Source organism: Psammomys obesus, unplaced genomic scaffold, assembly GCF_907164565.1.
Source record: "Psammomys obesus unplaced genomic scaffold, mPsaObe1.curated_primary_1811, whole genome shotgun sequence".
Lineage (NCBI taxonomy): Eukaryota > Metazoa > Chordata > Mammalia > Rodentia > Muridae > Psammomys > Psammomys obesus.
Genome location: NW_026585644.1, coordinates 7,729,887 through 7,748,476, shown reverse-complemented (window position 1 = coordinate 7,748,476; position 18,590 = coordinate 7,729,887). Strand labels below are relative to the sequence as shown.

General features: G+C 39.0%; 1 protein-coding gene across 2 annotated transcripts in view; it reads left to right on the top strand.

Annotated features, from left to right (window-relative positions):
- Nucleotides 1–18,590, top strand: part of Crppa (CDP-L-ribitol pyrophosphorylase A) — a 279,755-nt gene that overhangs the window by 213,598 nt on the left and 47,567 nt on the right. The window lies entirely within an intron of this gene.

Sequence of the window (18,590 nt, the reverse complement as noted above, 5' to 3'; positions counted from 1 at the left end):
TGGATGTGATCTCTTGCCAGAGAAGGCATGTTCTGAATTAAAATTCCTCTGCAAAAAAAAGAGTGAATACAGATGTCAGAACCTTAGAGTCTTGGTCAAATTGAAGACTTTACAATGGGAGGAAAGATAATGATGGTGGCTATGCAAGCACACCTGGCAGGTTCTCTGAACAGAAATAAAAGTCTTATCCACCCAAGCTATGCTTTCTTTCAGTGGCTAGCTGCCCAAGCCTTTGTGTAGTAGTATAACTGGGAATGGAGAGGGCAGAAAAGAAAGTGGTGGGAAAAACCAACTGTGGCATTTCAAAAGCTTATTTTAAGTATTTTCTAGGGAAAAGGCTATTTTTGCATTTGCATTTACATGTGGGTGCCATGTGACAGTGAGCAAGGCAGTCTGTTAATTGGTGACTGACTCTGTGTGCCTCCTCCACACATGAGATGCTGATAGAACATATATAGTCTCCGATGTGTTCCTCCATAGCAAGAACATGTTTATGGTATTGATCTGGTTCCTGGAACTGATGATGACTGAACACATTTCAGAAATATGGCTGCTTTTCCCCAGATGTAAGAAGTTCTGTCTCTGGGTTTAGTCTGTAAGACAAATTTAAACATGTTGAGCATGCAGCCCTAGTGCTGGTTGATTGGTGTGACCTAAGAGATGAGCCAGTTTTCCAGTTTCTCCTGGATCACAGGTAACCATAAAAAACAAAAAACAAAAAACAAAAAAAAAAAAAAAAAAAAAAAAAAACCTCAGGGTTGATTGATTTAGAATACCGAGTACTGTTTTTTGTTTTGTTTTGTTTTCTAAGAGAGTGGTAGAAAAGAATAAATTTAGGCATGGCAAAAAAAATATATATATAGGAAAATTAGCTTTTTTAAATTTCTCTAAAGGTAGCTTGTATCATCTGTTTTGTTAGGTTTTCTGTACGTTCTGCTGTTTTGCTTTTTTTAGACATTTTGTTTTTATTTACATTCATATATGTGTATGTCAAGTCTGTGCAGATATCCACAGAGATCAGAAAAGGGCCTTGAATCTCTGGTAGCTAGAGTTGTAAGTGTCTGAGGTCATGTTGATGCCTGTGGCCCACCCTGCCCCTGGGGGCCATGTTAATAATCATGATCAGGGCTGCCACAGAAGACCATGTTGATGTTTGTGATCTCTTATCTTGGTAGAGGCCATGATGATGTGCATGATCCATGCTGGGACCTGGGACTCTGTTGATCTGTGATGCTACTGAAGACCTCATGGATGACCATGGTCCATGTGGTCATGGAAACCTTCTGGAAGATCATGATATTTGTTCCCACTGTCTGTTTGGGGAAAGGAAGCTTCTTTTACAGTTATTCTTTTACAATGATTCCAGGTTCAGTTAGTGATAAGTGTGGGAAGGCCCTGCCCATTGTAGGTGGTGCCATCCCTGGCTAGTGGTCCTGGGTTCTATAAGAAAACAGGCTGAGAGAGCCATGAAGAGCAGGCCAGTAAGCAGCACCCCTCCATGGCCTCCGCATCAGCTCCTGCCTCCAGGTTCCTGCCCTGTCTGAGTTCTCTCCTGACTTCCTTCAGTGATGAAAGCAAATGTGGAAGTACAAGCCAAGTAAACCCGCCCCATTTGCTTTGGTTATAGTGTTTCATCACAGCAATAGTAACCCTAATGGAGACGAGAACTGAGAAGTAACTATACAAGAGAACAGGAAATTAGTTCAGAATGACAGAGTAGACAGCAAGGAGGTAAAGGAAGAACTTGTTAACATTAGCTATATACTCCAAAATAAACAACAACAACAACAAAAACCCAAAACATTCAGATCACTGCACTTCTGAAGTGACAGCTATAAGTTTTATTCTACATAATATAAGCTTATCCAGAGTTCCTGTATTGCAAATTGGTGTTGATGTTCATATTGATTAAGGGAAAGAGGATTCTCATATTCTCAGAAAATGCCAAGTAAAATAAGTAAAGGCAAAATTTTGTTAAAGTAGATACAAAAGAGATGTTAGTGACCTTGGACTGTGCCATGGATTGTTATCATATAATTATTAGGAAGGAAACAAATGATTGTAAGCTAAAGTATAGGAGTCGGGGCAATGGATACAGAGCTGTGTTCGGATGGAAAATGCTCATGTTAAGATGTGAAGATGTTGACACCTTATTGGGACACCAAGGTAGAAGGCATAAAGCATCGTGAAGGTAGTAGTAGTACAGAACAGACAGAGGCAGTTGGTAACAGCATGCTAGAAGAAGAGGGGGAGTGCACCATAATCCTTTTAAGTTTCAATATTTTTATTAGCTCTTTAAGAATTTCATCCAGTGTGTTTTGATTATAGTCAGTCCCTCCCAAATGCTTCTCAGATCTACCCCTGCCCACTTCACTTTGTATCTTCCATTTCCATGCTGGGATTTGGGCAGGCTTGAGCTTGCAAAAGTCTTGTGCATCCTTTCATAACTACTAAGTGTAAAGTTGGGTTTTTTTTTTTTTAATAAAACTGTGTTTGTTTCTAAGTTTCTCTCTTAACCCAGCTATCACACAAATAATTGAGGCTTTTGTGTTTGTTTAATAATAAGCTTTCCAAAACAATAATTGAGCGGTTACTACTCTATTCTTAAGCCTCTAAGCTAATTTGGTTTCTTCCCAGTGTATATCCCAGAGATATGTGAACTTTGTAGCTTTCCCTGCTCTAGCTTCTCTCTGTGGATGTCCCCTGGACCTCTGAACATAACTAAATACCCCACGTCCTCCTCTAGCACTTTCTCTCCAGGAAGTCCAACTCTATTCTGTCTTCTCCTCAATGACTGACTGTAAGCTGCTTTATTGGCATATCAGGAGACAATTGGGGAGCAGTGTTTACACAACATTGAGATAAGAGATTCCCAGAACAAGTACTGCAACCAAATATGGGAGAGTAGAGAATTCACCATTTGAATTACACAATAACTTTATGCCTACAACTGAGTTCATATGTTCAACTTCCCTGTTTTGTCTGAAAGGTGGTCTTTCCTTGTATTCGTCTACTACACCTGCATTTTATACTCTTTCTGTCTCCTCTTCCACAATGAGCCCTGAGCCTTGGGAGGAGGGCTTAGGATATAGATGTCACATTTAGGATTGAGTAGTCCACAGATTCTTATTTTTGGCACCTTAACCAGTTGTGAGTCTCTATGTTAAACAGCATCTAGTATATAGAAGCATCTCTGATGACAGCTGAGAAATGCATTAATATATGGATAAAATGAGAGGTCATCAGTAGTTGTTTTAATACTATATCTATGTAGGAGCAACTAGTAGATGGTTCTCCCCGAGGGTCTATTTCCTGTCTACCCACGGGTTCTTGGCATAATTCTGGTACCATGTATGGTTTCATCTTGTGGAGTGGGCCTAACACTCAAACAGAAAGTAGTTATTCCACTTATATTTGTGCTACTATTGGAAACTCATATAAATTTCAATATGCATACTACTCAAATTTAATCTTTAAGCAGAGTTCATTGTTTTGTTAGCTTCTTTAAAGTTTGGTAGGAATAAAGATGGTCTTAGGGCATTCATGAGCAACTCCTTATTTACAAATCTCCTGGCTTAGTGTTGTAACAGAGACAAGAGGTATTCAGGGTCATCTACAGGAATGTTTCAGCAAAGGAAACTGAGAAGGGCCAGATTAGAAATCTAAAATAAAGCCAGAGTGGTGCTGGGGAGCTGGCAGCTGTGGTATAGCATGTTTGGTTGTTTTAGATTGTTTTGTTGCAGGGTCTTAAATTTATTATGTAGCAGAGAATTACTTTGAACTTGTGACCCTTCTGAATCCACCTCATAACTTCTGGAAACATTGTGCTGTGCCTGACCTATATGTTGTCTAATTAATTAAAAAATATTTTTTAAATACTAGAGAAAAATATTGACACATCCATGTCTTTTCAAAGAACTCCTTTGACTGTTTCTTTTCAATAGCTTTTACTTCTGCATGAGTGTGTCATTGACAATAAACACAGAAAGCTTATGATAGTACTCTTTTATATTAGCAAAAGGTAGATGATTCATACAAACCTCTGCTTTGTTTTCTGAATGAAGGTGATTGAAAAATTAGTCGAAACTAGATATTATATAATGGTTTTGCATTGTGGGTATACTCAGCTCTGTCTTCCAGGGGCCGGATCCCTTTCAGCAATCATCCTACATGTAACAAAAGAGACTGAGGTTCCTCTTAGTTGTGTTTAATAATTCAGACATTAGACTTCAAAGCCTTGTAATATAACCCAAGAATTTCTGGAAAACATCAACCTGGTGGAGTTTGTACCAGATGGTGTTTTTATTAGATTTCACATCTCCTTTCCATGGGGCCTTGCCAGAGGAAATTCTACCATGTCCATTTTGTAAAACAATTATCTAATATGTATCTGTACATCTCTTAGAAGTATAGAAGTAAAATTGTTTTTTCATATCTGGCTTTAGGAAGTTTTATATTTAAAGGCTTTTATAGCTCAAAATATGACATTCTCATTGTAAACATTAAAGTTTACTCATTTTAAAACTGTGATTGATGGATTCATGGAATTTGGGTAAAATTTGGAAAGGATGTGTACACAGACGTTCTCTAATGCCTGCATCAATAAGGAAGACACTAATTTGCTGTAACAAAGAGACCCCAAGATACAATAACTCCATCAAGATAAAACTTTCTCTTCTGGTTAACATCTACATAGACCATCCAGGTTTGTTGCCAGCTGTTTTTCACAAAGCGCTGACATTTTTTTTGTAAAGTTTGTTAATTTAATTTGGTAACAAAAACAGCTCCAACAGAAACAGAAGAGAAGCTTCCAGTCAAAGATTTCCTCTCCCTGGCAAGTCAAAGGGGTTACTAATGTAATTCTAGCAATGAAAGGTCCATCACAAGTCAAAGGTGTGCTATGAAACTGGGACCTGAATTTCCCACCTGTCCACCCTGGTAGATTGTATCCTTTTACCCATTAAAACATTGTTTGATTTGTTCGCTGAGAGTGTCAAGATTTATACAATGTGTTTTAATCCTATTCACTCCTTTTCCCCCACCAGTGGATTCCTAGATCTACTTCCGACCCAGCCAACTTTCTGTACTTGTTTCTGTAAATGCTTCAAGACAAATTCATTCTGCCTAAATATTTTTGGATATGTGGCCCTCTACTAGGTAGAAATCAGCTTATCAGCCAATACATGCTTAGAGAAAACTCTCTTTTCCTCTCCCAGCAGATAACATTTGCCATTCATTGGATAGCTAGTGGTAGAATTATTTGCCCAACTTTGCTCTCTATGCTCGGATCTGGCCTGGAAGTGGCTTGGAGAGATTTGGTACATGTTTTCACAATTGTGATTTCATATGTGCAGTGTTCTGCGCTGTCCAGATGTTGTCTTGAATTCATCCATTGCTTCTGCCTCTTAAATTTTTTCCCTCTCCTCTGCACTGATCCATGAGCCTTGAGAGAAAGAAGTGTGCTATATATATTTGTACTTTAGGCTGAGCATTCTGTAGTTTCTTATTGGGTGTTCCTTGGGAACCTGTGAGACCTTATGTTAATAAGATCTACTGCAAACATATGCTCTTCAGATCAGAGGTGAGGAGCACATTGATCTGTGCATATAATAATAGGTCATTGGTAGTTGGCTTAGTGGTGTGTCTGTTTAGTTACATAAGAATAGTAGGTTATCTCCTAAGCTCTATGTCCTGTCTCCACAGATTCTTCTCTAGATAATGTGCAAATTATTGTTTTCATCTTGTGAAGTATGATTTAAATCCAATAAGAAAGTGTTTGGTAATTGCCATGATGTTTACGTCATGATTGCACAACTAGGCTAGTCATGTTTTTAGCATTCAGGTTTGACAAGTTAGTATGATTGATTATTACATTCCTTTCCTGGTAGCTTGCACAGCACCTTCTAAGTGCCATGAGATCCAACCAGTAGGAATAAAGCTTCCAGAACTGTGCCAAGTGGAATGTAATGTCAAGGATGTAGTGTCTTCAGCAATAGAGTCTTACCTTTAAGTTCTGGATGGTGATCAAGAGCAGTGACAGTAGCTAGTAAGGTTTGGGAGGTTCTATGAGACCTCACTGGCAAACAACTTAATCCATTTCTGGCACTGGGCTTTTAATTTATTAGCTTATTATTATTTTATTAGCTTTTTATTTATTAGTTTGTCCTGTCATATACAGGACAGGAGACACCATTATTTTCCTGTTATAGAATAACTCCATTCCACGGTGTGTGTGTGTGTGTGTGTGTGTGTGTGTGTGTGTAAGCTTTTAAAAGTAGTTTTTCATATGCCTTTTTTGAAAGATCATTAGTGTTATTTAGCCATCCTCATACTCCTACCTCTACCCTGCTCTCTATTGTTCCCCTCTCGAGTTTAAACCTTCTCTAATTCACTATTTCTTTTTCATCATTTACACTAGTGTATTCCATCTCCCTTTCTTTATAAGTCTCCTTATGTTAGTAATTTTGTGACCTCTATCGGTATTCTAAATGAAACACACTAAAAGATTCAAGGGTATATCCAAATATAAGGGAAAATGTATTGTTTGAATTTCTGGAGCTCAGTTACCTGACTCAAAATGTTTATTTCTAGATCCATCCATCCATCCATTGTGAATTTTATAATTTTATTTTTTAGCAACTGAACAATTTTTTTTTATTGTATGAACATGGCATATCTTCATTTCCCATTAATTAGTTGGTGGCTATCAAGGTCGTTTCCACTTCCTGGCTAGGGAAGCACTAAACATGGAGGCATGGGTGTCTCTAGTTAGTAGACAGGGCTCTTCAGGTTTGTACCCACCAAGCTGAGACTGCATTGTATGATAGGTCTATTTTAGCTTTCAATGGAACAACTGTAATTGCCACAATGGTTGCACCATTTTGCACTCCCATCAATGAATACATGTTCTCCTTTCCCTGTATCCATGTTAGCATTTGTCATCATGTGTGTTTTTGCTTTTAGTCATTTGGTCAGGGGTCATATGAAACCTTAAAGTAGTTTTCATGGTGGCTAAGAGTATTGACATTATACTGTTTAGGGCCAGATATATTTCATCACTTGAGAGCTCTATTTAGTTCTACCCCTTATTTTTCAATTAGGTTGTTTATTATCTTGATGTTTAATTTTTTTGAGTTCTTTGTAGTGTTTAGATACTAACCCTTTGCCAGATGTATAGCTAGTACATATTTTTTCACATTCTGTAGGGAATTTAATTGAGTGATGCTGTCTTTTACTGTATAGAATTTTAGTTTTATGAAGTCCCATATATTAATTGTTCATTTTCCAGTAAGAGACAAAACTTGTTTATCAAACTTTATATCTGATTACTTTATGACAATATAAATATAGTCACTGTATATGGCATTCAATCAACATATTTTAGATCCACAAAAAATGAAAGGAAGAAACTTCTTAAAAGAAAGAATAATGCAGCATTTTGTTTGATACCTTTATACCAGCACTCAGAAAGCAGAGACAGATGGATCTGTGTGAGGTAGACGCAAGCCTGTTCTACACAGCAAGCTCCAAGTCAGCCAGGGTTACAACATAAGAACATGTCTCAATGAAAAAAGGAGAGAGATAATGGCATAAAATTACAGAAAGCCATTTTAGGAATTTTCACTTGTACCTATTCTGTCAATAGATTTTTTTCTAATGTTCTGTTATAAATTGATTCATGAATACTTATTGCCATGTTTAAGATTTAGTTTCCTACTACATGAACATTAGGATTCAGAAAGGGATCTCGGTATGAGTACAATAATAAAGGACCTGGAAGGGTTGCACTAAGGAAAACTCTTACCTTAGAAGACCTCAGATGGTGATGTCTGTGCCAGCTTGTGAAGACTGGATAGCTGTACCTACATTTATAAAAGAAGAAAGGTGGATATTACTGGAAGAATGGAGAGGCCAACAATATGGGTAGGTCTGCCAATGCAGATGTGGGATGAGATGAGGAAAGTCACACAGCTGGACTTCTGCTGTGGAGATGGTAGCCAGCAGGCCCTACTCAGTGACCCTAAAATAGCAGAAGTAGATGAAGATACTTCTTATACTTACTTTGAAATGAAAATTTTTTCAAATCATTTTTTAGAATATTCTCTGTTTTCTTAAACTTAAAATGTATAAAATTGATAATTCAAACTACAATACTCTGTTTCTATTGTTGTAATAGCATGTAACAGGGGATGATATGTTTTTCATTCGTTTATATACACGCTTTAACCTACATTTTTATAGAAGATATTCCACATCTTTTTCAGCTATATAACATACACAAATATGTATGAATACCACCTTTTACTTTGTGAATAAAACCAAAATCTTGTTTTATCATTAAATTAATTTACTGATGAATTTCACAGTGGTGGAAACTTCACCCAATTTCTAATAATTCCAAGTGATCTCAAATAAGTATTCCTTCTTAGTTTAGCCATGTAAAAGGATGAAATGATTCTCATGGCACTTTAAAATGTTTCAGAGTTTCAATTCCACTTTAAATAAAAATTGTAGGTGACAGAAGGTGTGCAGAACAGTGCAATGTGATGTTTTTGGAAATATCTTTTCCAGAACAGCATTCTGTATCAGTTAGATCGAGGAGTGGAACTAAGAACTAGAGAAAAAGATGTAAAGACTCCTGCAACTGGGTAGAGCTTGGGTCTTCCGGGAAAGATGGAGAGTCCAGAGTAGACTGGACTTGGGAACATAACTGATGAGTGACGGCCACAGTCCAGGGGGGGTGAGCGTGGAGTCCGGAATCCTTCTCATGCCTCTCCTGTGCTCACTCATTTAGGAACTTAAATTGTATCATTATTAATATAATTTCACTAATGTTTACCATGACTTGCTTTTATCTAAATTCCTTGTTTCAGAATCATATTATTTGCATATGTCAATGTTCTTGCAATCCTCAGACATCCTTTTTTTTGTTTTGAATTTTATTTTTTTCTTATCAGTTACATTTTATTAACTCTGTATCCCAGCCGTGTCCCAATCCCTCATTCCCTCCCAGTCCCTCCCTCCCTCCCTCCCTCATCTCCACCGTGCCCCTTGCCAAGTCCACTGATGGGGGGGACCTCCTCCCCATTCATCTGATCCTGTTTTATCAGGTATCTTCAGGACTGGCTGCAAAGCTCTCCTCTGTGACCTAACAGGACTGCTCCTCCCTTGGGGGGTGGGGAGGCCAAAGAGCCAGTCATTGAGTTCCTATTAGAAATAGTCCTTGTTCCCCTCACTATGGGGAACCAATTGGTTACTGAGCTACCACAGGCTACATATGAGCAGAGGTTCTAGGTTACATTCATACATGGTCCCTGGTTGCATGTCAGTCTCAGAAAAGACCCTGTGCCCAGATATATTTGGTCCTTGTGGAGCTCCTATCCTTTCCTCATCAGACTAACTCCCCATCTTTCTTATGATTCCCTGTACTATGCCAAAGGTTTGGTCATGAGTCTTTGCTTTGAAAACACTGCTAGTTAGAGTCTTTCAAATGCGCTCAGTTGACTCCTGTCATATGTTCAATGCGTTTCCCATCTGTCTTTCTAAACGAGGATTGATAATCTTACCCCTTGTCCGCTCTCTTGGTTATCTTTTTTAGGTGTATAGATTTCATTATGTTTATCATATCTTATAGGTCTATATAAGTGATGAGAATATAGTGGCCGTCCTTATCTTTTTTTATTAACTTGGGTTGAAAGTCCATTTTATTAGATATTAGGATGGCTACTCCCGCTTGTTTTCTTGAACCATTTGCTTGAAAGACATTTTTCCAGCCCTTTACTCTGAGGTAGTGTTTATCTTTGTTGCATAGGTGTGTTTCTTGGATGCATCAGAATGATGGATCCTGTTTCCGCAACCATTCTGTTAGTCTGTGTCTTTTAATTGGGGAGTTGAGTCCGTTGATGTTGATAGATAATAGTGACCAACAATTGTTACTTACTTTTGATGTGGGGTTGGTGGTGTCACTGAATTTCATTGCTTGTCTTCTTTTGGTTTTTTTGTTGTGTAGTTATCTATTTCCTCTGTTTCCTTCGATGTAGTTGTTTTCTTTAGTTTGGAGTTTCCCTTCTAGTAACTTCTGTAGAGCTGGGTTACTATGTAAATATTGTTTAAATTTGGTTTTGTCTTGGAATATCTTGAATTCTCCGTCTATGTTGATTGAAAGTTTTGCTGGGTATAGTAGTCTGGGTTGGAATCTGTGTTCCCTTAAAGACTGTATGATTTCTGTCCAGGCCCTTCTGGCTTTCATAGTTTCTGTTGAGAAATCTGGTGTGATTCTAATTGGTCTACCTTCATATGTTACATATGGCCTTTTCCCTTGCTGCTTTTAGAATTTTTTCTTTGTTTTGTAGGTTCAGTGTTTTGATTATGATGTGACGTGAAGAATTTCTTTTCTGGTCTAGTCTACTTGGTGTTCTGTAGGCCTCTTGTATGTTTATGGCCATCTCCTTCTTTAAGTTGGGAAAGTTTTCTTCTATAATTTTCTTGAAAATATTTTCTGGACCTTTGAGCCTGATGTCTTCTTTTTCTTCTACTCTTATTATTCTTAGGTTTTGTCTTTTCATGGTGTCCTTGATTTCTTGGATGTTTTGTGTTTGGAACTTTTCTGATTTTATTTTTTCTTTGAGAGACGTGTCAATTTCCGCAAGTGTATCTTCGGCTCCTGAGATTCTTTCTTCCATCTCTTGTATTCTGTTGGTGATGCTTACCTTTGTGGTTCCCAATTTTTTCTCTATGTTCTCCAGCTCCTGGTTTTTCTCTATTTGTGTTTTCTTTATTGATTCTAATTCTGTTTTCATGTCTTGCACCATTTCCTTCATCTGTTTGAATGTGGACTCCTGCTTTTCAATGATAGCTTCTATTTTTTTGTCTGTTTCCTCTCTATGTATCACTAATTGTGCCTCTACTTCTTTGGGTATAATTGCCTGTATTTCTATGAGAGCTTTGTTTATTTCTTCTTTATTTGCCTTCATTTGTGTGGACATTTCTTTGAGAGCTTTGTGCATTTCTTCTCTGTTTGCCTCAATTTTTGTGGTCATTTCTCTGAGAGCACTGTGAAGCTGCTGTGCACCTTTATCCTTTTGCTCTGCTGCGGCAGGGTTATGGCGGCATTTGGGGGAGTGCCCGAAAGGATTGGGTTTTCTCAGCCCCGATCTCGGGTTGGGGTACAGACAATGTGGTCTGTGGCAGATTCTGCTGGCCACCTCCTGCCTCCTCTGAAGAGGGAGTAGGGATTTTGAGCTGGGCGCGCAGCTGCGCAGCTGCAATCCGTGCATGGCAGGAGCTCAATTGTGATGGCGGCAGGTACCCGTGGTCGGAGAGACCTTCCAGGGAAAGACTGGGTGACCCGTGAGCAGTCTGGCAATTTTGCTTCCCCGTGGGTTTTTTTTGAGACTGGGACTCCCAGCCTCAAGCACCCATGTGCCCACCAATCAGCCTGGGAAAGTGATCGGGACAAGCAGGCTTGCGGCACCAGCCCGGAGACCCAAAACCTGCGTTAGCCGGGTTCTCTTCTGGGTTCTGGCTGGGCAGCCGAGAGTGGACCCGACCGACTCCCACGCCGTGGGAGCCTCCCCTCACCTGGGAAACATGATCGATCACTGTTGTTTTAGGGCCCAGAGTTCAGTCTCCTGGTCGCTGCACAGAGTGTGTTGCCCCGCTTCTCAGACATGGTGTTCTCCCGGTGCCGCCATCTTGACCCCTCCTCAGACATCCTTTTAGGTACCCTGTATAACTCTTTCTTTTGTCTTCCATTCTTTTTTAACTCTGTTGCTGCAAGTCAAAGTAACAAGAGTAAGCTTAATAAATGTGCTTTTCAGTAGATGTAGTGGCACAGATTATGATCTTTGTAGTCTCAGTACTAGGGAGAGAGGCCAGGTGAGAATGTCTTTTACATGTTCCTTGCCACCCTGTTCTATATAGCCCAGGGCAGTCAAACGAATTTCACTATTTTTCTTGAAGGAAACTTAGAAGGGATACCACCATATAAACAATCTGAAAGAAGAAAACCACATGATCATGTCTCTAGATGCTGAAAAAAAAAAACAAAAAAACATTTGATAAAATCCAACACACATTCACGTTTAAAGTCTTGCAGAGATCAGGGATACAAGGCACTGACCCAAACATAGTAAAGGCAATGTACAGCAAGCCTATAGCAAACATCAAACTAAGTTTACTTTTTTCCTCTTCTTTTTCTCCCTCCTTGTTCTTTCTGTTTTTATTTGTCTTTTCCTCTTTAAAAATATAGTGTTTCTCCTGCTTCTGCCTCCTTCAGCAAATCCTACTGGTGTGTGAACTCAGTGGTCTGCTCTTTGATCAGCTCCCCCTGAAGGGGGAGCAGCCTTACCAGGCCACAGAAGAAGACAATTTAGCCAGTCCTGATGAGCCCTGATAGGCTAGGGTCAGATGGAAGGGAAGGAGGATCTCCCTTATCAGTGGACCTGGGGAGGGACATGAGAGGAGATGAGGGAGGGAAAGTAGGATTAGGAGGGAGTGAGGAAGGGGGCTACAGTTGGGATACAAAGTGAATAAACTGTAGTTAATAAAAATAAATACATTTTAAAAACAGAAAAAATATATAGTATTATTCTTAGCATATAGGCTGAAACAAAATGGGCCACAAAATGGGCCACTAGCCCAAGTTTGTCCTGTAGAAATGGTTAATTATGGTGACATTACAAATAATTTCATGCCTCATAGGTAATTTCCAAATCAACAAATTATGAAAGAACTTGTCAATGAGCTTTTACCACAGGCTTATAGATTTTTAAAAAAACTTCTGTTGGATCACTCAAATTTGCATTGTTAATTTAACTTAAAACTAAGGTTAACGAAAGCTAAGCAAGCTACCAGCAGCACAGTTTTTTGTCCAAAATTTTCAAATTCGAATTTATGAAAACTAAAGTGCAAATTTTTATCAACTAAAGAAAATCACAAACACACTGTATGTATGCGAAGTGGGATTCATGTGGAAGAACGAACAGCACTAATTTAGTTTGTTTCTGAAAAAACATGTTGAACAGCCTCAGAAGCATGTATTGGTTAGAAAGAAAAAAAATATTTATTACCAAAAACATACCTAGTGTACATTTAAAATTTTACCTCTTTTTAGAATTTTGAAATTTTGAACATGAATAAGCTGTTTATGTCATTTCTGCTCCTTGCTCACATTCCAGCTCCTCTGATATGTCCCCACTCCCTGTTCAAATCAAGAGCTTTCATTTCACTATTATTTTACACGCACACACACACACTCACACACATACACAAGCTGCTAGGCCCAGTTACTATTGCTTGTGTGTGCATATCTGTAGTCTGAATACTTGGGATGGGGTGACCTGTCAGGGAGCTTGTCCTTTTAGGAAAGGGGATTCTTCCGTTCTCTGAAAGCGTGGAAGCCTGTGGCTCCGCCTGGGGGTGGGCCTTGTGGCCGTGTCCCCGTCATGCTCACCACGCAGTGCTGTGTATAATGGCACATCACTGGTGTGCTCATTGTGCCGGTCTCTTCCAGGCAACCATAATTGTGAGATTTCACAGGCAACTTCTCCATCAGACCTAGAAGACATAGCAGGCTTCCTGTGTTGTGGCTCTTTTGCTCTCTCCACCATCTCTGCTATCATGTTCTCTGTTGCTTCATTGTAAGTAGATACTTCGATTGGAGATGGGCACCCAACAGCCACCCTGCATTCTGGCCACTTGTGGAGTCTCTAGAACCCTTACCTGTTGTGAAATGAAGCTTCTTTAAGGAAGACTCAGCTGTTCTTATTTGTGGGTAGGAAGTAATTATTTAGATGCCATTAGAGATTGTATTGACTTAGGACAATGGCAGTCATAGGTTCTTCTTTAGATTCCATGATCCTCCAGCAGGGGAGAGTTGGCTAGTTTTACACTACCAGATATAAATTACTTCCTGTCAAGCAGGCCATAACACCTAGCTCAAAAAGGGCAATGTTTCTGAACAGAGAATTCTCAAAGGAAGAAATCATTAATGGCCAAGAAGTTACTTTTAAAGTATGCAAAATCCTTACAATTGGAAACACGTAAATTAAAATGACTTTGATGTTTCATTTTACCTCTGTCAGGATGACTAAGATCAAGTAAACAACTGAAAAACAAAGCTGCTGAATATGAGGAGGAAAGGCAACCCTCACTCACTGTTGGTAGAATTGCAAGCGGATGTGTCACTATGGAAACCAGTCTGTGGAATTACAAGCACACTTCAGAGTGTGCCGACAGGACTCAATATCCAAGTACAGAGATTCTTGCTCATCCATGTTCATTTTCTGATCTGAGAGCTAGAAAGTGGAAGCAACTTAGATGTTCATTTGATAAATTGATAATGTAAATGTGGCACATATACTTATTAGAATTCTGTTCTGCTTTAAGGAAAAATGTAATCACTACATTTGCAGATAAGAGAACAGGACTAGAACATATTATACTGAGTGAGGTAGCCGTTCCAGAGGGAAAAATACATATTGCTTCTTATTTGTGCTTCCAGCTCCAAACCTTTCGATTTGAAGATATAAACTGAAGTAACTATAGCCAGGAAAGTAAAAAGGTACTATGAGGAGAGGGGAAGGAAGAGCAGGGGAAGGGAGAGGAGGGGAAGAGTACTGGAGATGTGGATGGGACACAGGCCCTATGAAGTGGGAAATGTGAAAAAATGGGGTTGGTTGTTTAATGAAGAAGGGTAATTTAGAGTTAGGCCAAGAAAGGAAAGATACAATATAGATGTTTCAAAAGCCATGGGGAAACATAATATTTTGTAAGCTGACTGGAAAATGTATATAGCATGAGAGAGAAAGAGAGAAAGAGAGAGAGAGAGAGAGGGAGAGAGAGAGAGAGAGAGAGGTTGCTAATGCTCCCCTCAAGAGCCATACATAGACTGTCATCAAACACTCTATGGCAAACCTCCCTTTAAGGTTTTTTTTTTTTTTTGTTTTTTGTTTTACTTTAAATTCTTTTTTTTTAAATTTTTATTGTTTTAATTTTCATCACAGGTTATTTACTTTGTATCCTAGCCGTAGCCCCCTCCTTTATTCCCTCCCAATCTCACCTTCCCTCCCTCATCTCCTCCCTGTCCCTTTCCAAGTCTGCTGCTAGGGGAGGACCTCCTTCCCTTCCATCTGACCCTAGCTTATCAGGTATATTCAATACTGGCTGCAGTGACCTCCTCTGTGACCTAGCAAGGCTGTTCCTCCCTCAGGGGTGGGAGACGTAAAGGAGCCAGTCTTTGAGCTTATGTCAGAAATAGTTCCTGTTCCCCTTACTAGGGTAACCCACTTGGAGGCTGAGCTCCCATGGGCTGCATCCGAGCAGGGGTTTTAGGTTATATTCATACATGGTCCTTGGTTGGAGATAGAGTCCCATAGAGGACCCTTGTACCATGATATATTTTGTCCTTGTGGAGCTCCTGTCCTCTCCCGGATATATTAACTCTCTCTTTTATCATATGATTCCCTGCACTCTACCGAAGGTTTCGTTATGAGTCTCAGCATCTGCTTTAATATGCTGCTAGGTAGAGTTTTTCAGAGGCCCTCTGTGGTACGCTCCTGTCCTGTTTCTTGTTTTCTCCTACTTTCCATGTCCATCCCATTTGTCTTTCTAAGTGAGGATTGATCATCTTACCCTGGGTCCTCTTTCTTGTTTATCTTCTTTAGGTGCACATATTTCAGTATGTTTATCTTATCTTCTAGGTCTATATAAGTGAGTATATACCCTGTGCGTCTTTTTGCTCCTGAGACCCTCACTCAGAATGATCTTTTCTAGATCCCACTGTTTGCCTGCAAATTTCATGATTTCCTCATTTTTAATTGCTGAGTAGTATTCTTGTGTAAAAGTACCACAATTTCTGTATCCATTCCTCAGTTGAGGGATATCTGGGTTGTTTCCAGGTTCTGGCTATTATGAATAAAGCTGCTACAAACATGGTTGAGGAAAAAGTCCTTGTTGGGTACTTGAGCATCTTTTGGATATATGCCTAGGAGTGCTGTAGCTGGATCTTGAGGAAGCACTATTCCTAATTGTCTGAGAAAGCGCCAGATTGCTTTTCAGTGTGGTTGTACAAGTTTACATTCCCACCAGCAGTGGAGGAGGGTTCTCAAATCTCCACAACCTCTCCAGCATGTGTTGTCACTTGAGTTTTTAACCTTTGCCATTCTGATGGGTGTAAAGTGAAATCTCAGGGTCGTTTTGATTTGCATCTCTCTGATGGCTACGGAAGTTGAGCATCTCTTTAGATGTTTTTCTGCCATTCTATATTCCTCTACAGAGAATTCTCTGTCTAGTTTTTAATTTTTTAATTGGATTGCTTGATTTATTTCTTTTTAATTTCTTCATTTCTTTATATATTCTGGATATCAGCCCTCTGTCAGATATAGGGTTGGTGAAGATCCTTTCCCAGTCTGTAGGCTGTTGTTTTGTTCTAATGACAATATCTTTTGCTTTACAGAAGCTTTTCAGTTTCATGAGGTCCCATTTATCAATTGTTGCTCTAAGAGCCTGTGCTGTTGATGTTCTGTTCAGGAAGTTGTCACCTGTGCCAATGAGTTCCAAGGTCTCCCCACTTTTTCACTAACCAATTTTGTGTATCTGGTTTTATGTTGGGGTCTTTGATCTACTTGGACTTTAGTTTTGTGCAGGGTGATAAATATTGTTCTATTTTCATGTAGCCAACCAGTTGGACCAGCCCCCTTTGTTGAAGATGCTGTCTTTTTTCCATTAAATGTTTTTGGGTTCTTTGTTGAAAATCAAGTATTCGTAGGTGTGTGGGTTTATTTCTGGGTCTTCTATTCTGTTCCATTGATCTACTTTTCTGCTTCTATGCCAATACCATGTGGTTTTTATTACTATTGCTCTGTAGTACAGCTTGAGATCAGGGATGGAGATACCTCCAGATGATCTGTTGTTGTACAGGATCGTTTTGGAAATTCTGGGTTTTGTTTCTCCACATGAAGTTGAGAATTTTTCTTTCAAGGTCTGTAAAGAATTTTATTGGTATTTTGAATCTGTAGATTGCTTTTGGCAGGATGGCCATTTTCACTATGTTAATCCTGCCAATCAATGAACATGGGAGATCTTTCCATCTTCTGATATCTTCTTCAATTTCTTTCTTCAGAGATTTGAATTTTTTTTCAAACAGGTCTTTCACCTTCTTGGTTAATAAGTTGTTGGTTATGCAAGTCCAGGAGACTCTTAAAACAATAGACACAATTGCCATTGACCTTGGTTGCTTCCTGAACTGGAAGATAACACTTTAGATGATACCACACACTTTATTTTGGACGCAGGACTTGGGATAGTCAAGTTGCATTTGACCTGGAAGCCTCCTACCCAAAAAGTACTTCTTTTGGTATCTGAAGGTGTTAAGCAGGCTGCTAAGCATGAAGGCAATGATTGGTCCTATGCAGCCCAAGCCTGCGGACCATGGCAATGGCCACCCTACAAGGTCCCTGCAGTCGTGCAGTGGTAGGACTTTTATTTTTGCTGTAATCTGCAGCTGTCTAATTGAACCCAGCCTACAGTTTTCAGAGATTTTGAAAACTTTACATACCACAAATTTTAAAGAGTTATGAGTTTTGCTGCCTCCTATAGAGGAATCACATTCAGAAGCAGAGATATTTTTTTATTTCTTTCATGTGTTTCAGCACAGTGTGGTTGAACTGGGTGAAAGTTCACTTAAGTTTTCTTTTCTTTGTCTTTATAGTTTATATGTATTTCATGTGCATTTTCAAGCCAATGCATAGAACACCCAATGCACTGGAAACTCTTTTAAAAGTGTGTATATAGCCTAAAGCTGAGAGTAATCTGATAATTGTAACTAAAGCCAAAATTAATAATGATTGTCTTTAATTTTTAATTGTTTGTTTGTTTGTTTTTTGCCTGGATATCCTGGAGCTTGTTCTGTAGACCAGGCTTGCATCGAAATCATAGAAATCCTACTTCCTCGGCCTTACAGGTGCTGGGAGTACAGGCGTGTGCCATCACTGCCCCACTAGTAATTTAATTTCTTGTTTGGCTCTATAAACAGAAATTCAGTATTTTCTATTGTATGCTAACCTTCTTTTGATCATGTTTTAATTCTAATACTGCTATCTTGTAGAGGTTTTGGAAATAGTAAAAATAATAAGTGTAACTTTTTTTGAACAATGCTCTTGATATTTCTAATTCACAATAGGGAATTTATTTATCTCAAAGTCTCATTTAACATATGTAGACTTTCATGAAAGTGTAATTATAGGTAACTTGAGGCTTTTAAAATTCATATAAAAATTGTGGAATTTTTTCTATTTAAAAGTCATTTATATCATATAATTTTAAAGTCCTATGTAAAATGTATTCTTTTTTAATTAAATTTTTATTTTTTTAAAATTAGTTACAGTTTATTAACTTTGTATCCCAGCCATATCCCTCTCCCTCATTCCCTCCCAATCCCACCCTCCCTTCCTCATCTTCTCCCTACCCCTTTCCAAGTCCACTGATAGGGGAGGACCTCCTCTCCTTTCATCTGATCCTAGCTTATCAGGTATCTTCAGGCCTGGCTGCAAAGTACTCCTCTGTGGCTTAGCAGGGCTGTTCCTCCCTCG